General features: G+C 54.2%; 30 non-coding genes across 30 annotated transcripts; 22 read left to right on the plus strand and 8 right to left on the minus strand.

The window, feature by feature from the left end:
* The first annotated feature begins 1,016 nt into the window (after positions 1-1,016).
* On the plus strand, positions 1,017-1,089 carry trnaa-ugc (transfer RNA alanine (anticodon UGC)). The gene has a single exon. It is a non-coding gene; the product is annotated as a tRNA-Ala (tRNA).
* A 207-nt stretch (positions 1,090-1,296) lies between these two features.
* Positions 1,297-1,369, minus strand: trnam-cau (transfer RNA methionine (anticodon CAU)). The gene has a single exon. It is a non-coding gene; the product is annotated as a tRNA-Met (tRNA).
* A 431-nt stretch (positions 1,370-1,800) lies between these two features.
* trnaa-agc (transfer RNA alanine (anticodon AGC)) lies at positions 1,801-1,873 on the plus strand. Its single transcript has one exon. It is a non-coding gene; the product is annotated as a tRNA-Ala (tRNA).
* Positions 1,874-1,962: 89 nt separating this feature from the next.
* trnaa-ugc (transfer RNA alanine (anticodon UGC)) lies at positions 1,963-2,035 on the plus strand. The gene has a single exon. It is a non-coding gene; the product is annotated as a tRNA-Ala (tRNA).
* A 1,215-nt stretch (positions 2,036-3,250) lies between these two features.
* Positions 3,251-3,323, plus strand: trnaa-cgc (transfer RNA alanine (anticodon CGC)). Its single transcript has one exon. It is a non-coding gene; the product is annotated as a tRNA-Ala (tRNA).
* Positions 3,324-3,530: 207 nt separating this feature from the next.
* Positions 3,531-3,604, minus strand: trnam-cau (transfer RNA methionine (anticodon CAU)). Its single transcript has one exon. It is a non-coding gene; the product is annotated as a tRNA-Met (tRNA).
* Positions 3,605-4,035: 431 nt separating this feature from the next.
* On the plus strand, positions 4,036-4,108 carry trnaa-agc (transfer RNA alanine (anticodon AGC)). The gene has a single exon. It is a non-coding gene; the product is annotated as a tRNA-Ala (tRNA).
* An 89-nt stretch (positions 4,109-4,197) lies between these two features.
* Positions 4,198-4,270, plus strand: trnaa-ugc (transfer RNA alanine (anticodon UGC)). Its single transcript has one exon. It is a non-coding gene; the product is annotated as a tRNA-Ala (tRNA).
* Positions 4,271-5,469: 1,199 nt separating this feature from the next.
* Positions 5,470-5,542, plus strand: trnaa-cgc (transfer RNA alanine (anticodon CGC)). Its single transcript has one exon. It is a non-coding gene; the product is annotated as a tRNA-Ala (tRNA).
* A 207-nt stretch (positions 5,543-5,749) lies between these two features.
* On the minus strand, positions 5,750-5,822 carry trnam-cau (transfer RNA methionine (anticodon CAU)). Its single transcript has one exon. It is a non-coding gene; the product is annotated as a tRNA-Met (tRNA).
* Positions 5,823-6,253: 431 nt separating this feature from the next.
* Positions 6,254-6,326, plus strand: trnaa-agc (transfer RNA alanine (anticodon AGC)). The gene has a single exon. It is a non-coding gene; the product is annotated as a tRNA-Ala (tRNA).
* Positions 6,327-6,415: 89 nt separating this feature from the next.
* Positions 6,416-6,488, plus strand: trnaa-ugc (transfer RNA alanine (anticodon UGC)). Its single transcript has one exon. It is a non-coding gene; the product is annotated as a tRNA-Ala (tRNA).
* Positions 6,489-7,679: 1,191 nt separating this feature from the next.
* trnaa-cgc (transfer RNA alanine (anticodon CGC)) lies at positions 7,680-7,752 on the plus strand. The gene has a single exon. It is a non-coding gene; the product is annotated as a tRNA-Ala (tRNA).
* A 207-nt stretch (positions 7,753-7,959) lies between these two features.
* trnam-cau (transfer RNA methionine (anticodon CAU)) lies at positions 7,960-8,032 on the minus strand. Its single transcript has one exon. It is a non-coding gene; the product is annotated as a tRNA-Met (tRNA).
* Positions 8,033-8,463: 431 nt separating this feature from the next.
* Positions 8,464-8,536, plus strand: trnaa-agc (transfer RNA alanine (anticodon AGC)). The gene has a single exon. It is a non-coding gene; the product is annotated as a tRNA-Ala (tRNA).
* Positions 8,537-8,625: 89 nt separating this feature from the next.
* Positions 8,626-8,698, plus strand: trnaa-ugc (transfer RNA alanine (anticodon UGC)). The gene has a single exon. It is a non-coding gene; the product is annotated as a tRNA-Ala (tRNA).
* A 1,199-nt stretch (positions 8,699-9,897) lies between these two features.
* On the plus strand, positions 9,898-9,970 carry trnaa-cgc (transfer RNA alanine (anticodon CGC)). The gene has a single exon. It is a non-coding gene; the product is annotated as a tRNA-Ala (tRNA).
* Positions 9,971-10,177: 207 nt separating this feature from the next.
* Positions 10,178-10,250, minus strand: trnam-cau (transfer RNA methionine (anticodon CAU)). The gene has a single exon. It is a non-coding gene; the product is annotated as a tRNA-Met (tRNA).
* Positions 10,251-10,840: 590 nt separating this feature from the next.
* Positions 10,841-10,913, plus strand: trnaa-ugc (transfer RNA alanine (anticodon UGC)). The gene has a single exon. It is a non-coding gene; the product is annotated as a tRNA-Ala (tRNA).
* A 1,203-nt stretch (positions 10,914-12,116) lies between these two features.
* On the plus strand, positions 12,117-12,189 carry trnaa-cgc (transfer RNA alanine (anticodon CGC)). Its single transcript has one exon. It is a non-coding gene; the product is annotated as a tRNA-Ala (tRNA).
* A 207-nt stretch (positions 12,190-12,396) lies between these two features.
* trnam-cau (transfer RNA methionine (anticodon CAU)) lies at positions 12,397-12,469 on the minus strand. Its single transcript has one exon. It is a non-coding gene; the product is annotated as a tRNA-Met (tRNA).
* A 431-nt stretch (positions 12,470-12,900) lies between these two features.
* Positions 12,901-12,973, plus strand: trnaa-agc (transfer RNA alanine (anticodon AGC)). Its single transcript has one exon. It is a non-coding gene; the product is annotated as a tRNA-Ala (tRNA).
* Positions 12,974-13,062: 89 nt separating this feature from the next.
* On the plus strand, positions 13,063-13,135 carry trnaa-ugc (transfer RNA alanine (anticodon UGC)). Its single transcript has one exon. It is a non-coding gene; the product is annotated as a tRNA-Ala (tRNA).
* Positions 13,136-14,334: 1,199 nt separating this feature from the next.
* trnaa-cgc (transfer RNA alanine (anticodon CGC)) lies at positions 14,335-14,407 on the plus strand. The gene has a single exon. It is a non-coding gene; the product is annotated as a tRNA-Ala (tRNA).
* Positions 14,408-14,614: 207 nt separating this feature from the next.
* trnam-cau (transfer RNA methionine (anticodon CAU)) lies at positions 14,615-14,687 on the minus strand. The gene has a single exon. It is a non-coding gene; the product is annotated as a tRNA-Met (tRNA).
* Positions 14,688-15,118: 431 nt separating this feature from the next.
* On the plus strand, positions 15,119-15,191 carry trnaa-agc (transfer RNA alanine (anticodon AGC)). The gene has a single exon. It is a non-coding gene; the product is annotated as a tRNA-Ala (tRNA).
* Positions 15,192-15,280: 89 nt separating this feature from the next.
* Positions 15,281-15,353, plus strand: trnaa-ugc (transfer RNA alanine (anticodon UGC)). The gene has a single exon. It is a non-coding gene; the product is annotated as a tRNA-Ala (tRNA).
* A 1,211-nt stretch (positions 15,354-16,564) lies between these two features.
* On the plus strand, positions 16,565-16,637 carry trnaa-cgc (transfer RNA alanine (anticodon CGC)). The gene has a single exon. It is a non-coding gene; the product is annotated as a tRNA-Ala (tRNA).
* A 207-nt stretch (positions 16,638-16,844) lies between these two features.
* Positions 16,845-16,917, minus strand: trnam-cau (transfer RNA methionine (anticodon CAU)). Its single transcript has one exon. It is a non-coding gene; the product is annotated as a tRNA-Met (tRNA).
* Positions 16,918-17,348: 431 nt separating this feature from the next.
* trnaa-agc (transfer RNA alanine (anticodon AGC)) lies at positions 17,349-17,421 on the plus strand. The gene has a single exon. It is a non-coding gene; the product is annotated as a tRNA-Ala (tRNA).
* The last annotated feature ends 1,953 nt before the right edge of the window (positions 17,422-19,374 follow it).

The following is a 19,374-nucleotide window of genomic DNA, read 5'->3' on the forward strand; positions in this document are numbered from 1 at the left end:
CAGCAACGCTGGCAATGAAGGTGTCAAATACATCTGCTCTTTCACAAGGTGGAATCCAGGGTGCACACGTGATGAGACTCGCACGCTGCCGACTGCACCAAGAAGGCACACTTGGAAGTGCGCTGCACACCAGGTGACTAGAGTTGCCATCGTACAGCCTGCATCGAGCCACAAAGCAAAGTGTTGAGAAAAGACTGAGGAAATGACACAGCAATAGCTCAGCTTGTGATGCAGAGTCAGAAAGGGCCCACGGTGCAGGGCGAAGCTGGCGGCTAAGTGTATGCCTACAGCTTTGCCATGAAGCTGTAGATGAAGCAGTCAAGGGCTCAACGGGGCAGGGTGAAAATCCGCTGCGTGCGTGCGTATTTGAAGGATTGGCATCGAGCGCTCAGTCGGTCCGGCAGAAGGCACGAGGAGTAAAGACACCAAAGTCGTCCTTAGGTCACGGCTTGAATGACTTCAAGAACGTTTGCGCGCCCGTCGAAAAGTAAGCAAAAGTTTCAGTGACAGCGGCACTCCTAACGGGACGACTAGTTTATCAGTGAACGCGCCGCTACGAAGGCAGAGGAGCCGTCTTTGCCTGTGGGAAAAGAGCCTCCAGACGGCTGCGATGTTTGTGCAGTTGCACGCGCGGGCCAGCGGCAGTGGCATTGAGCAGCGACACCAGCGAAAGCTGAGCCCTCAGCTGCAAGCAAAGGAAGATTGCTAACGCTGAGACAGGCTTCTCGCCTGCCTCCTCACACTCGTGCTGACTGACTGCTGTTTTCCTCTGGGCTCGCCTCGCTTTGAAGGTGCAAATGCAGCCGCTTGGCTGACGATTACGCGTCGAATGCCATTTCCCCTCGCGCTGACGGCACGAGCGCGGCCGCTGGCTCCTTTCGATTGAATGGCAAAATGACTGCGTTGAAGCAGCAGGCCGATCCGATGAAGAATTTCTCTGCACTTTCGTGAGCATCTGGGAGCCAGGGTGCGAGGAGATGTTGGGCAGCAAGAAAGCAGGCGCAGCCATGGGCGTGGGGGAATTAGCTCAAGTGGTAGAGCGCTCGCTTTGCATGTGAGAGGCAGTGGGATCGATGCCCACATTCTCCACTTTGATTTTTAACCTTTGGGCCAGATCTTCGTGCCCAGCATTCCTGCCGCAAAGTTCACACGTCCCCAGGCTTGGTCCGCACGCTGCCGTCCGCACAGAGTCTGAATGACTTGCAGAGCTTTAGCATGCAAGCTGCCTTCATATCTGTCAGCAGTAAAGAGGGCAATGAGAGGTGAATGGAAGAAAAGAAGGTGGAAAAATAGCCCTGCCCACTCTGAGGATTGAACTCAGGACCTTCAGATTATGAGACTGACGCGCTGCCTACTGCGCTAAGAAGGCACAGGCTGGCGTGCCCTCTACACTGCATGAGTAGATTTGCCATGGTCAGGCTCCACGCGGTCACAATGCAAAGAGTTCACGCAAGATTGGGGCAGATTAGAGAACAATATGGCAGCTTGTGATAGGAAGACAGACACGTTATCCGTCACGACGTCGGCCCAAGCTGCAGCTTGACGCAGGCGGGCCGCAGCACAGCCAAAGCTTTGGCATCAAGACGTAGATGAAGCGCTCGAGGGCTAAAGGGCGCACTGTCACAATCAGCAAAGATTGTGGCTTTCAATGGATTTCAAAGATGTCGATGAAATGGAAAAACTACGGTGTGGAAAGAGCAGGCCGATCCGACGAAGAGGTCCTCTGCACTTTCTCCAGCGTCTTGGAGACGGACTGAGGAGATCCTGAGCGGCAAGAAAGCTGGTGCCACTGACAGCTTGGGGGAATTAGCTCAAATGGTAGAGCGCTCGCTTAGCATGCGAGAGGTAGTGGGATCGATGCCCACATTCTCCACTTTGATTTTTACCTTGGGGCCAAAGCTTCTTGGAGACCGGGCCTGACGGAAGCGTGGACAGCAAGTAAGCTGAGGCCAGAATTGGCACGGGGAATTAGCTCAAATGGTAGAGCGCTCGCTTTGCATGCGAGAGGTAGTGGGATCGATGCCCACATTCTCCAATCTGATTTTATCTTTGGCCCAAAGTTTCAGGCCCGTCCGTCACGTCATTCACTTTACGCATCTCCAGGCTTTCTCCACGCGCTGCCGCACGCACACACGCACGCACGCACGCACACACGCACGCTGGCAGGCGCAGAGTTTCTGAATGATTTGCGCAGTTGCCGCAAGAAGCTGCCGTCATATTTGTCAGCAGCAACGCTGGCAATGAAGGTGTCAAATACATCTGCTCTTTCACAAGGTGGAATCCAGGGTGCACACGTGATGAGACTCGCACGCTGCCGACTGCACCAAGAAGGCACACTTGGAAGTGCGCTGCACACCAGGTGACTAGAGTTGCCATCGTACAGCCTGCATCGAGCCACAAAGCAAAGTGTTGAGAAAAGACTGAGGAAATGACACAGCAATAGCTCAGCTTGTGATGCAGAGTCAGAAAGGGCCCACGGTGCAGGGCGAAGCTGGCGGCTAAGTGTATGCCTACAGCTTTGCCATGAAGCTGTAGATGAAGCAGTCAAGGGCTGAACGGGGCAGGGTGAAAATCCGCTGCGTGCGTGCGTGCGTGCGTATTTGAAGGATTGGCATCGAGCGCTCAGTCGGTCCGGCAGAAGGCACGAGGAGTAAAGACACCAAAGTCGTCCTTAGGTCACGGCTTGAATGACTTCAAGAACGTTTGCGCGCCCGTCGAAAAGTAAGCAAAAGTTTCAGTGACAGCGGCACTCCTAACGGGACGACTAGTTTATCAGTGAACGCGCCGCTACGAAGGCAGAGGAGCCGTCTTTGCCTGTGGGAAAAGAGCCTCCAGACGGCTGCGATGTTTGTGCAGTTGCACGCGCGGGCCAGCGGCAGTGGCATTGAGCAGCGACACCAGCGAAAGCTGAGCCCTCAGCTGCAAGCAAAGGAAGATTGCTAACGCTGAGACAGGCTTCTCGCCTGCCTCCTCACACTCGTGCTGACTGACTGCTGTTTTCCTCTGGGCTCGCCTCGCTTTGAAGGTGCAAATGCAGCCGCTTGGCTGACGATTACGCGTCGAATGCCATTTCCCCTCGCGCTGACGGCACGAGCGCGGCCGCTGGCTCCTTTCGATTGAATGGCAAAATGACTGCGTTGAAGCAGCAGGCCGATCCGATGAAGAATTTCTCTGCACTTTCGTGAGCATCTGGGAGCCAGGGTGCGAGGAGATGTTGGGCAGCAAGAAAGCAGGCGCAGCCATGGGCGTGGGGGAATTAGCTCAAGTGGTAGAGCGCTCGCTTCGCATGTGAGAGGCAGTGGGATCGATGCCCACATTCTCCACTTTGATTTTTAACCTTTGGGCCAAATCTTCGTGCCCAGCATTCCTGCCGCAAAGTTCACATGTCCCCAGGCTTGGTCCGCACGCTGCCGTCCGCACAGAGTCTGAATGACTTGCAGAGCTTTTGCATGCAAGCTGCCTTCATATCTGTCAGCAGTAAAGAGGGCAATGAGAGGTGAATGGAAGAAAAGAAGGTGGAAAAATAGCCCTGCCCTCTACTGAGGATTGAACTCAGGACCTTCAGATTATGAGACTGACGCGCTGCCTACTGCGCTAAGAAGGCACAGGCTGGCGTGCCCTCTACACTGCATGAGTAGATTTGCCATGGTCAGGCTCCACGCGGTCACAATGCAAAGAGTTCACGCAAGATTGGGGCAGATTAGAGAACAATATGGCAGCTTGTGATAGGAAGACAGACACGTTATCCGTCACGACGTCGGCCCAAGCTGCAGCTTGACGCAGGCGGGCCGCAGCACAGCCAAAGCTTTGGCATCAAGACGTAGATGAAGCGCTCGAGGGCTAAAGGGCGCACTGTCACAATCAGCAAAGATTGTGGCTTTCAATGGATTTCAAAGATGTCGATGAAATGGAAAAACTACGGTGTGGAAAGAGCAGGCCGATCCGACGAAGAGGTCCTCTGCACTTTCTCCAGCGTCTTGGAGACGGACTGAGGAGATCCTGAGTGGCAAGAAAGCTGGTGCCACTGACAGCTTGGGGGAATTAGCTCAAATGGTAGAGCGCTCGCTTAGCATGCGAGAGGTAGTGGGATCGATGCCCACATTCTCCACTTTGATTTTTACCTTGGGGCCAAAGCTTCTTGGAGACCGGGCCTGACGGAAGCGTGGACAGCAAGTAAGCTGAGGCCAGAATTGGCACGGGGAATTAGCTCAAATGGTAGAGCGCTCGCTTTGCATGCGAGAGGTAGTGGGATCGATGCCCACATTCTCCAATCTGATTTTATCTTTGGCCCAAAGTTTCAGGCCCGTCCGTCACGTCATTCACTTTACGCATCTCCAGGCTTTCTCCACGCGCTGCCGCACGCACGCACGCACGCACGCTGGCAGGCGCAGAGTTTCTGAATGATTTGCGCAGTTGCCGCAAGAAGCTGCCGTCATATTTGTCAGCAGCAACGCTGGCAATGAAGGTGTCAAATACATCTGCTCTTTCACAAGGTGGAATCCAGGGTGCACACGTGATGAGACTCGCACGCTGCCGACTGCACCAAGAAGGCACACTTGGAAGTGCGCTGCACACCAGGTGACTAGAGTTGCCATCGTACAGCCTGCATCGAGCCACAAAGCAAAGTGTTGAGAAAAGACTGAGGAAATGACACAGCAATAGCTCAGCTTGTGATGCAGAGTCAGAAAGGGCCCACGGTGCAGGGCGAAGCTGGCGGCTAAGTGTATGCCTACAGCTTTGCCATGAAGCTGTAGATGAAGCAGTCAAGGGCTCAACGGGGCAGGGTGAAAATCCGCTGCGTGCGTGCGTGCGTGCGTATTTGAAGGATTGGCATCGAGCGCTCAGTCGGTCCGGCAGAAGGCACGAGGAGTACAGACACCAAAGTCGTCCTTAGGTCACGGCTTGAATGACTTCAAGAACGTTTGCGCGCCCGTCGAAAAGTAAGCAAAAGTTTCAGTGACAGCGGCACTCCTAACGGGACGACTAGTTTATCAGTGAACGCGCCGCTACGAAGGCAGAGGAGCCGTCTTTGCCTGTGGGAAAAGAGCCTCCAGACGGCTGCGATGTTTGTGCAGTTGCACGCGCGGGCCAGCGGCAGTGGCATTGAGCAGCGACACCAGCGAAAGCTGAGCCCTCAGCTGCAAGCAAAGGAAGATTGCTAACGCTGAGACAGGCTTCTCGCCTGCCTCCTCACACTCGTGCTGACTGACTGCTGTTTTCCTCTGGGCTCGCCTCGCTTTGAAGGTGCAAATGCAGCCGCTTGGCTGACGATTACGCGTCGAATGCCATTTCCCCTCGCGCTGACGGCACGAGCGCGGCCGCTGGCTCCTTTCGATTGAATGGCAAAATGACTGCGTTGAAGCAGCAGGCCGATCCGATGAAGAATTTCTCTGCACTTTCGTGAGCATCTGGGAGCCAGGGTGCGAGGAGATGTTGGGCAGCAAGAAAGCAGGCGCAGCCATGGGCGTGGGGGAATTAGCTCAAGTGGTAGAGCGCTCGCTTCGCATGTGAGAGGCAGTGGGATCGATGCCCACATTCTCCACTTTGATTTTTAACCTTTGGGCCAGATCTTCGTGCCCAGCATTCCTGCCGCAAAGTTCACACGTCCCCAGGCTTGGTCCGCACGCTGCCGTCCGCACAGAGTCTGAATGACTTGCAGAGCTTTTGCATGCAAGCTGCCTTCATATCTGTCAGCAGTAAAGAGGGCAATGAGAGGTGAATGGAAGAAAAGAAGGTGGAAAAATAGCCCTGCCCTCTCTGAGGATTGAACTCAGGACCTTCAGATTATGAGACTGACGCGCTGCCTACTGCGCTAAGAAGGCACAGGCTGGCGTGCCCTCTACACTGCATGAGTAGATTTGCCATGGTCAGGCTCCACGCGGTCACAATGCAAAGAGTTCACGCAAGATTGGGGCAGATTAGAGAACAATATGGCAGCTTGTGATAGGAAGACAGACACGTTATCCGTCACGACGTCGGCCCAAGCTGCAGCTTGACGCAGGCGGGCCGCAGCACAGCCAAAGCTTTGGCATCAAGACGTAGATGAAGCGCTCGAGGGCTAAAGGGCGCACTGTCACAATCAGCAAAGATTGTGGCTTTCAATGGATTTCAAAGATGTCGATGAAATGGAAAAACTACGGTGTGGAAAGAGCAGGCCGATCCGACGAAGAGGTCCTCTGCACTTTCTCCAGCGTCTTGGAGACGGACTGAGGAGATCCTGAGCGGCAAGAAAGCTGGTGCCACTGACAGCTTGGGGGAATTAGCTCAAATGGTAGAGCGCTCGCTTAGCATGCGAGAGGTAGTGGGATCGATGCCCACATTCTCCACTTTGATTTTTACCTTGGGGCCTAAGCTTCTTGGAGACCGGGCCTGACGGAAGCGTGGACAGCAAGTAAGCTGAGGCCAGAATTGGCACGGGGAATTAGCTCAAATGGTAGAGCGCTCGCTTTGCATGCGAGAGGTAGTGGGATCGATGCCCACATTCTCCAATCTGATTTTATCTTTGGCCCAAAGTTTCAGGCCCGTCCGTCACGTCATTCACTTTACGCATCTCCAGGCTTTCTCCACGCGCTGCCGCACGCACGCATGCACGCACGCTGGCAGGCGCAGAGTTTCTGAATGATTTGCGCAGTTGCCGCAAGAAGCTGCCGTCATATTTGTCAGCAGCAACGCTGGCAATGAAGGTGTCAAATACATCTGCTCTTTCACAAGGTGGAATCCAGGGTGCACACGTGATGAGACTCGCACGCTGCCGACTGCACCAAGAAGGCACACTTGGAAGTGCGCTGCACACCAGGTGACTAGAGTTGCCATCGTACAGCCTGCATCGAGCCACAAAGCAAAGTGTTGAGAAAAGACTGAGGAAATGACACAGCAATAGCTCAGCTTGTGATGCAGAGTCAGAAAGGGCCCACGGTGCAGGGCGAAGCTGGCGGCTAAGTGTATGCCTACAGCTTTGCCATGAAGCTGTAGATGAAGCAGTCAAGGGCTCAACGGGGCAGGGTGAAAATCCGCTGCGTGCGTGCGTATTTGAAGGATTGGCATCGAGCGCTCAGTCGGTCCGGCAGAAGGCACGAGGAGTAAAGACACCAAAGTCGTCCTTAGGTCACGGCTTGAATGACTTCAAGAACGTTTGCGCGCCCGTCGAAAAGTAAGCAAAAGTTTCAGTGACAGCGGCACTCCTAACGGGACGACTAGTTTATCAGTGAACGCGCCGCTACGAAGGCAGAGGAGCCGTCTTTGCCTGTGGGAAAAGAGCCTCCAGACGGCTGCGATGTTTGTGCAGTTGCACGCGCGGGCCAGCGGCAGTGGCATTGAGCAGCGACACCAGCGAAAGCTGAGCCCTCAGCTGCAAGCAAAGGAAGATTGCTAACGCTGAGACAGGCTTCTCGCCTGCCTCCTCACACTCGTGCTGACTGACTGCTGTTTTCCTCTGGGCTCGCCTCGCTTTGAAGGTGCAAATGCAGCCGCTTGGCTGACGATTACGCGTCGAATGCCATTTCCCCTCGCGCTGACGGCACGAGCGCGGCCGCTGGCTCCTTTCGATTGAATGGCAAAATGACTGCGTTGAAGCAGCAGGCCGATCCGATGAAGAATTTCTCTGCACTTTCGTGAGCATCTGGGAGCCAGGGTGCGAGGAGATGTTGGGCAGCAAGAAAGCAGGCGCAGCCATGGGCGTGGGGGAATTAGCTCAAGTGGTAGAGCGCTCGCTTCGCATGTGAGAGGCAGTGGGATCGATGCCCACATTCTCCACTTTGATTTTTAACCTTTGGGCCAAATCTTCGTGCCCAGCATTCCTGCCGCAAAGTTCACACGTCCCCAGGCTTGGTCCGCACGCTGCCGTCCGCACAGAGTCTGAATGACTTGCAGAGCTTTTGCATGCAAGCTGCCTTCATATCTGTCAGCAGTAAAGAGGGCAATGAGAGGTGAATGGAAGAAAAGAAGGTGGAAAAATAGCCCTGCCCTCTCTGAGGATTGAACTCAGGACCTTCAGATTATGAGACTGACGCGCTGCCTACTGCGCTAAGAAGGCACAGGCTGGCGTGCCCTCTACACTGCATGAGTAGATTTGCCATGGTCAGGCTCCACGCGGTCACAATGCATAGAGTTCACGCAAGATTGGGGCAGATTAGAGAACAATATGGCAGCTTGTGATAGGAAGACAGACACGTTATCCGTCACGACGTCGGCCCAAGCTGCAGCTTGACGCAGGCGGGCCGCAGCACAGCCAAAGCTTTGGCATCAAGACGTAGATGAAGCGCTCGAGGGCTAAAGGGCGCACTGTCACAATCAGCAAAGATTGTGGCTTTCAATGGATTTCAAAGATGTCGATGAAATGGAAAAACTACGGTGTGGAAAGAGCAGGCCGATCCGACGAAGAGGTCCTCTGCACTTTCTCCAGCGTCTTGGAGACGGACTGAGGAGATCCTGAGCGGCAAGAAAGCTGGTGCCACTGACAGCTTGGGGGAATTAGCTCAAATGGTAGAGCGCTCGCTTAGCATGCGAGAGGTAGTGGGATCGATGCCCACATTCTCCACTTTGATTTTTACCTTGGGGCCAAAGCTTCTTGGAGACCGGGCCTGACGGAAGCGTGGACAGCAAGTAAGCTGAGGCCAGAATTGGCACGGGGAATTAGCTCAAATGGTAGAGCGCTCGCTTTGCATGCGAGAGGTAGTGGGATCGATGCCCACATTCTCCAATCTGATTTTATCTTTGGCCCAAAGTTTCAGGCCCGTCCGTCACGTCATTCACTTTACGCATCTCCAGGCTTTCTCCACGCGCTGCCGCACGCACGCACGCACGCACGCTGGCAGGCGCAGAGTTTCTGAATGATTTGCGCAGTTGCCGCAAGAAGCTGCCGTCATATTTGTCAGCAGCAACGCTGGCAATGAAGGTGTCAAATACATCTGCTCTTTCACAAGGTGGAATCCAGGGTGCACACGTGATGAGACTCGCACGCTGCCGACTGCACCAAGAAGGCACACTTGGAAGTGCGCTGCACACCAGGTGACTAGAGTTGCCATCGTACAGCCTGCATCGAGCCACAAAGCAAAGTGTTGAGAAAAGACTGAGGAAATGACACAGCAATAGCTCAGCTTGTGATGCAGAGTCAGAAAGGGCCCACGGTGCAGGGCGAAGCTGGCGGCTAAGTGTATGCCTACAGCTTTGCCATGAAGCTGTAGATGAAGCAGTCAAGGGCTGAACGGGGCAGGGTGAAAATCCGCTGCGTGCGTGCGTGCCTGCGTATTTGAAGGATTGGCATCGAGCGCTCAGTCGGTCCGGCAGAAGGCACGAGGAGTAAAGACACCAAAGTCGTCCTTAGGTCACGGCTTGAATGACTTCAAGAACGTTTGCGCGCCCGTCGAAAAGTAAGCAAAAGTTTCAGTGACAGCGGCACTCCTAACGGGACGACTAGTTTATCAGTGAACGCGCCGCTACGAAGGCAGAGGAGCCGTCTTTGCCTGTGGGAAAAGAGCCTCCAGACGGCTGCGATGTTTGTGCAGTTGCACGCGCGGGCCAGCGGCAGTGGCATTGAGCAGCGACACCAGCGAAAGCTGAGCCCTCAGCTGCAAGCAAAGGAAGATTGCTAACGCTGAGACAGGCTTCTCGCCTGCCTCCTCACACTCGTGCTGACTGACTGCTGTTTTCCTCTGGGCTCGCCTCGCTTTGAAGGTGCAAATGCAGCCGCTTGGCTGACGATTACGCGTCGAATGCCATTTCCCCTCGCGCTGACGGCACGAGCGCGGCCGCTGGCTCCTTTCGATTGAATGGCAAAATGACTGCGTTGAAGCAGCAGGCCGATCCGATGAAGAATTTCTCTGCACTTTCGTGAGCATCTGGGAGCCAGGGTGCGAGGAGATGTTGGGCAGCAAGAAAGCAGGCGCAGCCATGGGCGTGGGGGAATTAGCTCAAGTGGTAGAGCGCTCGCTTCGCATGTGAGAGGCAGTGGGATCGATGCCCACATTCTCCACTTTGATTTTTAACCTTTGGGCCAAATCTTCGTGCCCAGCATTCCTGCCGCAAAGTTCACACGTCCCCAGGCTTGGTCCGCACGCTGCCGTCCGCACAGAGTCTGAATGACTTGCAGAGCTTTTGCATGCAAGCTGCCTTCATATCTGTCAGCAGTAAAGAGGGCAATGAGAGGTGAATGGAAGAAAAGAAGGTGGAAAAATAGCACTGCCCTCTCTGAGGATTGAACTCAGGACCTTCAGATTATGAGACTGACGCGCTGCCTACTGCGCTAAGAAGGCACAGGCTGGCGTGCCCTCTACACTGCATGAGATTTGTCATGGTCAGGCTCCACGCGGTCACAATGCAAAGAGTTCACGCAAGATTGGGGCAGATTAGAGAACAATATGGCAGCTTGTGATAGGAAGATAGACACGTTATCCGTCACGACGTCGGCCCAAGCTGCAGCTTGACGCAGGCGGGCCGCAGCACAGCCAAAGCTTTGGCATCAAGACGTAGATGAAGCGCTCGAGGGCTAAAGGGCGCACTGTCACAATCAGCAAAGATTGTGGCTTTCAATGGATTTCAAAGATGTCGATGAAATGGAAAAACTACGGTGTGGAAAGAGCAGGCCGATCCGACGAAGAGGTCCTCTGCACTTTCTCCAGCGTCTTGGAGACGGACTGAGGAGATCCTGAGCGGCAAGAAAGCTGGTGCCACTGACAGCTTGGGGGAATTAGTTCAAATGGTAGAGCGCTCGCTTAGCATGCGAGAGGTAGTGGGATCGATGCCCACATTCTCCACTTTGATTTTTACCTTGGGGCCAAAGCTTCTTGGAGACCGGGCCTGACGGAAGCGTGGACAGCAAGTAAGCTGAGGCCAGAATTGGCACGGGGAATTAGCTCAAATGGTAGAGCGCTCGCTTTGCATGCGAGAGGTAGTGGGATCGATGCCCACATTCTCCAATCTGATTTTATCTTTGGCCCAAAGTTTCAGGCCCGTCCGTCACGTCATTCACTTTACGCATCTCCAGGCTTTCTCCACGCGCTGCCGCACGCACGCACGCACGCACGCACGCTGGCAGGCGCAGAGTTTCTGAATGATTTGCGCAGTTGCCGCAAGAAGCTGCCGTCATATTTGTCAGCAGCAACGCTGGCAATGAAGGTGTCAAATACATCTGCTCTTTCACAAGGTGGAATCCAGGGTGCACACGTGATGAGACTCGCACGCTGCCGACTGCACCAAGAAGGCACACTTGGAAGTGCGCTGCACACCAGGTGACTAGAGTTGCCATCGTACAGCCTGCATCGAGCCACAAAGCAAAGTGTTGAGAAAAGACTGAGGAAATGACACAGCAATAGCTCAGCTTGTGATGCAGAGTCAGAAAGGGCCCACGGTGCAGGGCGAAGCTGGCGGCTAAGTGTATGCCTACAGCTTTGCCATGAAGCTGTAGATGAAGCAGTCAAGGGCTGAACGGGGCAGGGTGAAAATCCGCTGCGTGCGTGCGTGCGTGCGTATTTCAAGGATTGGCATCGAGCGCTCAGTCGGTCCGGCAGAAGGCACGAGGAGTACAGACACCAAAGTCGTCCTTAGGTCACGGCTTGAATGACTTCAAGAACGTTTGCGCGCCCGTCGAAAAGTAAGCAAAAGTTTCAGTGACAGCGGCACTCCTAACGGGACGACTAGTTTATCAGTGAACGCGCCGCTACGAAGGCAGAGGAGCCGTCTTTGCCTGTGGGAAAAGAGCCTCCAGACGGCTGCGATGTTTGTGCAGTTGCACGCGCGGGCCAGCGGCAGTGGCATTGAGCAGCGACACCAGCGAAAGCTGAGCCCTCAGCTGCAAGCAAAGGAAGATTGCTAACGCTGAGACAGGCTTCTCGCCTGCCTCCTCACACTCGTGCTGACTGACTGCTGTTTTCCTCTGGGCTCGCCTCGCTTTGAAGGTGCAAATGCAGCCGCTTGGCTGACGATTACGCGTCGAATGCCATTTCCCCTCGCGCTGACGGCACGAGCGCGGCCGCTGGCTCCTTTCGATTGAATGGCAAAATGACTGCGTTGAAGCAGCAGGCCGATCCGATGAAGAATTTCTCTGCACTTTCGTGAGCATCTGGGAGCCAGGGTGCGAGGAGATGTTGGGCAGCAAGAAAGCAGGCGCAGCCATGGGCGTGGGGGAATTAGCTCAAGTGGTAGAGCGCTCGCTTCGCATGTGAGAGGCAGTGGGATCGATGCCCACATTCTCCACTTTGATTTTTAACCTTTGGGCCAGATCTTCGTGCCCAGCATTCCTGCCGCAAAGTTCACACGTCCCCAGGCTTGGTCCGCACGCTGCCGTCCGCACAGAGTCTGAATGACTTGCAGAGCTTTTGCATGCAAGCTGCCTTCATATCTGTCAGCAGTAAAGAGGGCAATGAGAGGTGAATGGAAGAAAAGAAGGTGGAAAAATAGCCCTGCCCTCTCTGAGGATTGAACTCAGGACCTTCAGATTATGAGACTGACGCGCTGCCTACTGCGCTAAGAAGGCACAGGCTGGCGTGCCCTCTACACTGCATGAGTAGATTTGCCATGGTCAGGCTCCACGCGGTCACAATGCAAAGAGTTCACGCAAGATTGGGGCAGATTAGAGAACAATATGGCAGCTTGTGATAGGAAGACAGACAGGTTATCCGTCACGACGTCGGCCCAAGCTGCAGCTTGACGCAGGCGGGCCGCAGCACAGCCAAAGCTTTGGCATCAAGACGTAGATGAAGCGCTCGAGGGCTAAAGGGCGCACTGTCACAATCAGCAAAGATTGTGGCTTTCAATGGATTTCAAAGATGTCGATGAAATGGAAAAACTACGGTGTGGAAAGAGCAGGCCGATCCGACGAAGAGGTCCTCTGCACTTTCTCCAGCGTCTTGGAGACGGACTGAGGAGATCCTGAGCGGCAAGAAAGCTGGTGCCACTGACAGCTTGGGGGAATTAGCTCAAATGGTAGAGCGCTCGCTTAGCATGCGAGAGGTAGTGGGATCGATGCCCACATTCTCCACCTTGATTTTTACCTTGGGGCCAAAGCTTCTTGGAGACCGGGCCTGACGGAAGCGTGGACAGCAAGTATGCTGAGGCCAGAATTGGCACGGGGAATTAGCTCAAATGGTAGAGCGCTCGCTTTGCATGCGAGAGGTAGTGGGATCGATGCCCACATTCTCCAATCTGATTTTATCTTTGGCCCAAAGTTTCAGGCCCGTCCGTCACGTCATTCACTTTACGCATCTCCAGGCTTTCTCCACGCGCTGCCGCACGCACGCACGCACGCACGCTGGCAGGCGCAGAGTTTCTGAATGATTTGCGCAGTTGCCGCAAGAAGCTGCCGTCATATTTGTCAGCAGCAACGCTGGCAATGAAGGTGTCAAATACATCTGCTCTTTCACAAGGTGGAATCCAGGGTGCACACGTGATGAGACTCGCACGCTGCCGACTGCACCAAGAAGGCACACTTGGAAGTGCGCTGCACACCAGGTGACTAGAGTTGCCATCGTACAGCCTGCATCGAGCCACAAAGCAAAGTGTTGAGAAAAGACTGAGGAAATGACACAGCAATAGCTCAGCTTGTGATGCAGAGTCAGAAAGGGCCCACGGTGCAGGGCGAAGCTGGCGGCTAAGTGTATGCCTACAGCTTTGCCATGAAGCTGTAGATGAAGCAGTCAAGGGCTGAACGGGGCAGGGTGAAAATCCGCTGCGTGCGTGCGTGCGTGCGTATTTCAAGGATTGGCATCGAGCGCTCAGTCGGTCCGGCAGAAGGCACGAGGAGTACAGACACCAAAGTCGTCCTTAGGTCACGGCTTGAATGACTTCAAGAACGTTTGCGCGCCCGTCGAAAAGTAAGCAAAAGTTTCAGTGACAGCGGCACTCCTAACGGGACGACTAGTTTATCAGTGAACGCGCCGCTACGAAGGCAGAGGAGCCGTCTTTGCCTGTGGGAAAAGAGCCTCCAGACGGCTGCGATGTTTGTGCAGTTGCACGCGCGGGCCAGCGGCAGTGGCATTGAGCAGCGACACCAGCGAAAGCTGAGCCCTCAGCTGCAAGCAAAGGAAGATTGCTAACGCTGAGACAGGCTTCTCGCCTGCCTCCTCACACTCGTGCTGACTGACTGCTGTTTTCCTCTGGGCTCGCCTCGCTTTGAAGGTGCAAATGCAGCCGCTTGGCTGACGATTACGCGTCGAATGCCATTTCCCCTCGCGCTGACGGCACGAGCGCGGCCGCTGGCTCCTTTCGATTGAATGGCAAAATGACTGCGTTGAAGCAGCAGGCCGATCCGATGAAGAATTTCTCTGCACTTTCGTGAGCACCTGGGAGCCAGGGTGCGAGGAGATGTTGGGCAGCAAGAAAGCAGGTGCAGCCATGGGCGTGGGGGAATTAGCTCAAGTGGTAGAGCGCTCGCTTCGCATGTGAGAGGCAGTGGGATCGATGCCCACATTCTCCACTTTGATTTTTAACCTTTGGGCCAAATCTTCGTGCCCAGCATTCCTGCCGCAAAGTTCACACGTCCCCAGGCTTGGTCCGCACGCTGCCGTCCGCACAGAGTCTGAATGACTTGCAGAGCTTTAGCATGCAAGCTGCCTTCATATCTGTCAGCAGTAAAGAGGGCAATGAGAGGTGAATGGAAGAAAAGAAGGTGGAAAAATAGCCCTGCCCTCTCTGAGGATTGAACTCAGGACCTTCAGATTATGAGACTGACGCGCTGCCTACTGCGCTAAGAAGGCACAGGCTGGCGTGCCCTCTACACTGCATGAGTAGATTTGCCATGGTCAGGCTCCACGCGGTCACAATGCAAAGAGTTCACGCAAGATTGGGGCAGATTAGAGAACAATATGGCAGCTTGTGATAGGAAGACAGACACGTTATCCGTCACGACGTCGGCCCAAGCTGCAGCTTGACGCAGGCGGGCCGCAGCACAGCCAAAGCTTTGGCATCAAGATGTAGATGAAGCGCTCGAGGGCTAAAGGGCGCACTGTCACAATCAGCAAAGATTGTGGCTTTCAATGGATTTCAAAGATGTCGATGAAATGGAAAAACTACGGTGTGGAAAGAGCAGGCCGATCCGACGAAGAGGTCCTCTGCACTTTCTCCAGCGTCTTGGAGACGGACTGAGGAGATCCTGAGCGGCAAGAAAGCTGGTGCCACTGACAGCTTGGGGGAATTAGCTCAAATGGTAGAGCGCTCGCTTAGCATGCGAGAGATAGTGGGATCGATGCCCACATTCTCCACTTTGATTTTTACCTTGGGGCCAAAGCTTCTTGGAGACCGGGCCTGACGGAAGCGTGGACAGCAAGTAAGCTGAGGCCAGAATTGGCACGGGGAATTAGCTCAAATGGTAGAGCGCTCGCTTTGCATGCGAGAGGTAGTGGGATCGATGCCCACATTCTCCAATCTGATTTTATCTTTGGCCCAAAGTTTCAGGCCCGTCCGTCACGTCATTCACTTTACGCATCTCCAGGCTTTCTCCACGCGCTGCCGCACGCACACACGCACGCACGCACGCACGCACGCTGGCAGGCGCAGAGTTTCTGAATGATTTGCGCAGTTGCCGCAAGAAGCTGCCGTCATATTTGTCAGCAGCAACGCTGGCAATGAAGGTGTCAAATACATCTGCTCTTTCACAAGGTGGAATCCAGGGTGCACACGTGATGAGACTCGCACGCTGCCGACTGCACCAAGAAGGCACACTTGGAAGTGCGCTGCACACCAGGTGACTAGAGTTGCCATCGTACAGCCTGCATCGAGCCACAAAGCAAAGTGTTGAGAAAAGACTGAGGAAATGACACAGCAATAGCTCAGCTTGTGATGCAGAGTCAGAAAGGGCCCACGGTGCAGGGCGAAGCTGGCGGCTAAGTGTATGCCTACAGCTTTGCCATGAAGCTGTAGATGAAGCAGTCAAGGGCTGAACGGGGCAGGGTGAAAATCCGCTGCGTGCGTGCGTGCGTGCGTATTTGAAGGATTGGCATCGAGCGCTCAGTCGGTCCGGCAGAAGGCACGAGGAGTAAAGACACCAAAGTCGTCCTTAGGTCACGGCTTGAATGACTTCAAGAACGTTTGCGCGCCCGTCGAAAAGTAAGCAAAAGTTTCAGTGACAGCGGCACTCCTAACGGGACGACTAGTTTATCAGTGAACGCGCCGCTACGAAGGCAGAGGAGCCGTCTTTGCCTGTGGGAAAAGAGCCTCCAGACGGCTGCGATGTTTGTGCAGTTGCACGCGCGGGCCAGCGGCAGTGGCATTGAGCAGCGACACCAGCGAAAGCTGAGCCCTCAGCTGCAAGCAAAGGAAGATTGCTAACGCTGAGACAGGCTTCTCGCCTGCCTCCTCACACTCGTGCTGACTGACTGCTGTTTTCCTCTGGGCTCGCCTCGCTTTGAAGGTGCAAATGCAGCCGCTTGGCTGACGATTACGCGTCGAATACCATTTCCCCTCGCGCTGACGGCACGAGCGCGGCCGCTGGCTCCTTTCGATTGAATGGCAAAATGACTGCGTTGAAGCAGCAGGCCGATCCGATGAAGAATTTCTCTGCACTTTCGTGAGCATCTGGGAGCCAGGGTGCGAGGAGATGTTGGGCAGCAAGAAAGCAGGCGCAGCCATGGGCGTGGGGGAATTAGCTCAAGTGGTAGAGCGCTCGCTTCGCATGTGAGAGGCAGTGGGATCGATGCCCACATTCTCCACTTTGATTTTTAACCTTTGGGCCAAATCTTCGTGCCCAGCATTCCTGCCGCAAAGTTCACACGTCCCCAGGCTTGGTCCGCACGCTGCCGTCCGCACAGAGTCTGAATGACTTGCAGAGCTTTTGCATGCAAGCTGCCTTCATATCTGTCAGCAGTAAAGAGGGCAATGAGAGGTGAATGGAAGAAAAGAAGGTGGAAAAATAGCCCTGCCCTCTCTGAGGATTGAACTCAGGACCTTCAGATTATGAGACTGACGCGCTGCCTACTGCGCTAAGAAGGCACAGGCTGGCGTGCCCTCTACACTGCATGAGTAGATTTGCCATGGTCAGGCTCCACGCGGTCACAATGCAAAGAGTTCACGCAAGATTGGGGCAGATTAGAGAACAATATGGCAGCTTGTGATAGGAAGACAGACACGTTATCCGTCACGACGTCGGCCCAAGCTGCAGCTTGACGCAGGCGGGCCGCAGCACAGCCAAAACTTTGGCATCAAGACGTAGATGAAGCGCTCGAGGGCTAAAGGGCGCACTGTCACAATCAGCAAAGATTGTGGCTTTCAATGGATTTCAAAGATGTCGATGAAATGGAAAAACTACGGTGTGTAAAGAGCAGGCCGATCCGACGAAGAGGTCCTCTGCACTTTCACCAGCGTCTTGGAGACGGACTGAGGAGATCCTGAGCGGCAAGAAACCTGGCGCCTCTGACAGCTTGGGGGAATTAGCTCAAATGGTAGAGCGCTCGCTTAGCATGCGAGAGGTAGTGGGATCGATGCCCACATTCTCCACTTTGATTTTTACCTTGGGGCCAAAGCTTCTTGGAGACCGGGCCTGACGGAAGCGTGGACAGCAAGTAAGCTGAGGCCAGAATTGGCACGGGGAATTAGCTCAAATGGTAGAGCGCTCGCTTCGCATGTGAGAGGCAGTGGGATCGATGCCCACATTCTCCAATCTGATTTTATCTTTGGGCCAAAGTTTCAGGCCCGTCCATCACGTCATTCACTTTACGCATCTCCAGGCTTTCTCCACGCGCTGCCGCACGCACGCACGCTGGCAGGCGCAGAGTTTCTGAATGATTTGCGCAGTTGCCGCAAGAAGCTGCCGTCATATTTGTCAGCAGCAACGCTGGCAATGAAGGTGTCAAATACATCTGCTCTTTCACAAGCTGGAATCCAGGGTGCACACGTGATGAGACTCGCACGCTGCCGACTGCACCAAGAAGGCACACTTGGAAGTGCGCTGCACACCAGGTGACTAGAGTTGCCATCGTACAGCCTGCATCGAGCCACAAAGCAAAGTGTTGAGAAAAGACTGAGGAAATGACACAGCAATAGCTCAGCTTGTGATGCAGAGTCAGAAAGGGCCCACGGTGCAGGGCGAAGCTGGCGGCTAAGTGTATGCCTACAGCTTTGCCATGAAGCTGTAGATGAAGCAGTCAAGGGCTGAACGGGGCAGGGTGAAAATCCGCTGCGTGCGTGCGTGCGTGCGTATTTGAAGGATTGGCATCGAGCGCTCAGTCGGTCCGGCAGAAGGCACGAGGAGTAAAGACACCAAAGTCGTCCTTAGGTCACGGCTTGAATGACTTCAAGAACGTTTGCGCGCCCGTCGAAAAGTAAGCAAAAGTTTCAGTGACAGCGGCACCCCTAACGGGACGACTAGTTTATCAGTGAACGCGCCGCTACGAAGGCAGAGGAGCCGTCTTTGCCTGTGGGAAAAGAGCCTCCAGACGGCTGCGATGTTTGTGCAGTTGCACGCGCGGGCCAGCGGCAGTGGCATTGAGCAGCGACACCAGCGAAAGCTGAGCCCTCAGCTGCAAGCAAAGGAAGATTGCTAACGCTGAGACAGGCTTCTCGCCTGCCTCCTCACACTCGTGCTGACTGACTGCTGTTTTCCTCTGGGCTCGCCTCGCTTTGAAGGTGCAAATGCAGCCGCTTGGCTGACGATTACGCGTCGAATGCCATTTCCCCTCGCGCTGACGGCACGAGCGCGGCCGCTGCATGAGTAGGTTTGCCATTAGGCTGCGTCCGGTGACAATGCAAACTTTTCATATCGCATTGAGGCTGATTAGTGAAGAATACCTTCTTGATTTTGTTTGAATTTATCAGTGTCGCATGTATTAATATCCAGTGAAACATATCGTTTCTTGTGTGCTTTCCAAACAAGGCCTACTGTTCATAAAGAAAGAAAGTAGAGAGCGTAGAATGTAGTGTTACAGTTATAGCTAGGCTCTAGAGAAAGGTGAACTTAATGCAGGGTAGGTCCTTTCAAAACTTTGATGGCAGCAGGACTGAAGCTGTTCTTCCGTCTGTTGATACTCACCCTCAAAATTTTTTATGTTTTTCCCAATGGAAGAAAGTGGGAGAGAGAATGTTTGGGGTGCATGGGGTCCTTGATCTTGTTGGCTGTTTTTCTAAGGCTGCAGGAAATGTAGACAGAGTCAATGGATGGGAGGTTGGTTTGCCTGATGGATTGGGCTACATTCATGATCCTTTGTAGTTTCTTGTGGTCTTGGGTAGAACAAGAGACATACTAAGCTGTGATTCAACCATACAGAAAGCTTTCTGTTGTCCACCTTAAAAGTTGGTGAGTGTCAAAGAACAACGAAAATTCAGCACAGGAACAGGCCCTTTGGCCCTCCAAGCCTGCATTGACCATGCAGGTTCTATAAAGCTGCAACATGACTTGCCAATTTTTAAACTCAATGCCCTTGCCGATGAAGGCAAGAATGCTGTATGCCTACT

The sequence above is a fragment of the Carcharhinus amblyrhynchos genome, chromosome 8, assembly GCF_965287045.1.
Source record: "Carcharhinus amblyrhynchos chromosome 8, sCarAmb.v2.hapA, whole genome shotgun sequence".
Taxonomy (NCBI): domain Eukaryota; kingdom Metazoa; phylum Chordata; class Chondrichthyes; order Carcharhiniformes; family Carcharhinidae; genus Carcharhinus; species Carcharhinus amblyrhynchos.